Here is a 3523-nt window from a genome sequence, read left to right as displayed (position 1 = left end):
TTAGACAAATGAAATAGATAACTCATGTTTACTTGTTTACTAACTATATGTTTATTTACATTACATTAATCTAAAGCAGTGTTGACAACAGAGAATTCTACATAAACTCACATAACGTCCATCACTCATTTAGATGTCTGTTTGGTGTTGTGATGTGCTCATTTAATTCTCTCAGAACATGTTCCTGTCAGTTGTTAAACATTTAGTAATCATCTTTAAGATGCTATGGTCGCTATACGTAATAAATCGTGTTTTACAGCGAAATTACAAACTTTGACACCTAATTCAAATCAGCAGTTTACGATACAGCTCAACAAATACGATTTTAAGACAGTGAACCGTGTTTTGGTTTGTAATACTCACATTTGTAAACACTCTCGTTGCGGTTCTCAATCACGTTCGATGATGACGTTTTGGCCTCCTGTGGCCTCCTGGGATTGAAAAGTGTGCATCAGATGAACACTTCAGAATCTGGGCTGAAGCAGTAGGACATCCGGGGATTTCTCGCCTACTCTTTTATGAATACTGAGGTTTCGAACGTACTTCTTTCTTCACGTACTCTTTATTCCTACTATATAGTAGGTAAGTAGGCATATTCGAACGCACTTTAAGTATACGTTCGTCCGAATCTCGCGAGAATTAGTGCACTCGCCTACTAATTCTCGCCTACTCTTTTATGAATACTGAACATTCAAACATACTTTTTTGCTCGCCTACTGCTTTTTGCCTACTATATAGTATGGAAGTATGCGGTTTCGAACGCAGCCTAAGACTCCTCGTGAGCCCGAGGGCTGAGGAGTACCTCTCGCACTGGCTGGCGAACCAGGCAGAGGTCCACTGTTCTCGTGTGCCTGAGGGCCGAGAACTATACAGCCCTCTTGTCCGCGGAATGCTAGACAATGGCTTAATTCTCCTCATGCTCTGGCGCAAGATGCTACCAGACCGAGTGTATTTTGGTCCCTCTGGTTTCTGGCCTTTCCCAGACCAAGGACTAAGACTCCTCGTCTGCCTGAGGGCCGAGGAGTGCCTCATGCGCTGGCTGGCTACCAGGCAGAGGCCCCTACTGTCTTCCCCGTGTGCCCGAGGGCCGGGGATTGCAGTGCCCTCTTGTCCGCGTAATGCTAGACAATGGCTTATTCCCTCGCGTCCTGGCGTAGCTCCAGGCCGAGACTTGGGTCCCTCTTGTTCTGGCTGAACCCCCAGACAAAGGACCACCCTCTCCTCGTGTGCCTGCGGGCCGAGGAGCACTCTTGAGGTCGAGTGCACTGTCCTTGTGGGTCTGCGGACCGAGGACTACCCACACCATCTGTCCGCGGAATGCTAGACAGTGGTCATTCGGTCCCTCTTGCTCTGGCTAACTCCCAGACAAAGGACTAAGACTCTGCGTGTGCCTGAGGGCCGCGGAGTACCTCTCGTTCTGGCTGGCGACCAGACAGAGGAAGACTACCATTCCTCGTGTGCCCGAGGGCCGAGGACTACAGGGCCTTCTTGTCCGCGGAATGCTAGACAAGGGCTCTTTCTTTTCCACCCTGGTTGAACAGACACTGCGCAGGGCTTGGAAATTATGGGGGCGTTGGTAGTCTCGTTCCCCATAGCGTTCCATGACGCGGCTCGAGTTCCCGGAAGGGAACGTCTCGGGTTACGTATGTAACCTTAGTTCCCTGAGGGAACGAGACGCCGCGTCTCGGACCATAATTCCCGCACCCTGCGGCGCTCGCTTCATTCCTAAAAGAGCTGCCGCCAGCTTCAAACGCACGTGCTTTATACTTCCCGGTCGATGATGTCACCGCGCCTGTGACGTCACTCCCGTCATTCATTGGTTGTAGACACGATTCAGAGTGCAGCCCGCCAATGGCGTTCCCCATAGCGTTCCATGACGCGGCGTCTTGTTCCCTCAGGGAACTAAGGTTACATACGTAACCCGAGACGTTTTTAGGCATTCATATTTCAGACTCCCTTTCATGGTCTTTCCACATCACCTGTGCCATTAAGAAGGCACACCAGAGGCTTTACTTCTTGAGGTGTCTAAAGAAATATGGTATGTCATTAAATATTTTTTAAAAAATGTTACCGTTGTACAATTGAGAGTATACTGACAGGTAATATTACAGTGTGGTTTGGAAGGGCTACTTCAAGTGAATTGAATCTTTTGACAAAGGTGGTTAAAACTGCATTAAAAATTCGCTACAGGATGTACTGGAATCGCTACAGGATATTTATTGGAAACGCAGCACTGGGGAGGCACTGAGTATTATACAGGATGTTAGTCATCCGGCACATAGTCTCTTCTCCCAACTTCCATCAGGGAGACGTTGGCAGAGCATCCCAACACGTACGTCACGTTTTAGAGATAGTTTTTATCCACAGGCTGTAAGGTTAATGAATGATAGTGTAAGAGGAAGGAGGGCTGAGGTTTGAGTGCATGGTTTTAAATTGATTTTAGTTTTATTCTATTTTATTATATCTTATTTATTGACTGGTGCTGAGAGAGTGCTAAGGCACATTGTATTTCATTGCTGTGGTACTCTGTACGAATATGCATATAACAATAAAACTGAAACTGAAACTGAACTGAAACTGAAACTGAACTGAAACATTACATACCTTACACCTGTATTTATCTTGTTTTTATTTGCACCTATACACCTATGCAATACACTACCAGCCAAAGGTACTTTTTTAAAGAAAAATAATTATCTAATATTGTGAAATAGGTTTACTATGTAAAAAAACTGCTCACTTAAAAAAAAAAAACTTTTAATAATAAAAAAGTTTGGCTGGTAGTGTATGTGTTTTCTCCATGTTAGCTCTGTCTTTGTCAGATCATTGTGTTGCTCACATCTACTTGTTTTCTTTGCAGTTTCTGCTGTTCCCCGTTTTCCTGTGTTCAAGTTTCCTGCGAGTGATTTGGATATTGCACCCAAGACATCTTGACTTCTGTGTTGTTTATTACTTTTGTTCCAAATAAAAAGTTTAACTGCACTCACAAGTGAATCTCAAGTTATTTTGCGTGATAGTTAAATAAATTCAAAATATGCTTCAAACAAAATATATATTTATTTTGTCCTTACATTTTTCCTTTATTCTTTCTGTTGTTTCCTCTCAGTCAACATCTGACTGAATGGCTCATTATGCGGCTCATTATGCAGGTCTTTGTCTTCTCAGGTGTAAATCACAGCATTATTCATGAGCATTCACGCCTAATCGCATACAGCCATTCTAAACAAAAAGTGTCTTCAAAAATTTAAATCTATGTACTGTTTTGTGAAAACAAGTGAACTAGATGATTTTCACATCATTTGGTAGAAAAAAACCTAGCCTACCACATTCAGTTCTCAAAAGTCCCGTGAACAAATATTCTGTATGTGTTTCATGACCTTATTTCAGTGACTTCAAAAATTTAGTTTTTCACTAAGCACGCATAAACGTTGTTTTCTCAAAAACTCAAAAATGTACATTCATGCTCCTTACATATTTTTGAGGAAGCGGGACCAGACCCGCGAGGAACGCTAGTGAAGGCTCC

The sequence above is a fragment of the Garra rufa genome, chromosome 4, assembly GCF_049309525.1.
Source record: "Garra rufa chromosome 4, GarRuf1.0, whole genome shotgun sequence".
Lineage (NCBI taxonomy): Eukaryota > Metazoa > Chordata > Actinopteri > Cypriniformes > Cyprinidae > Garra > Garra rufa.
Note: the sequence above shows the minus strand (reverse complement) of the source record.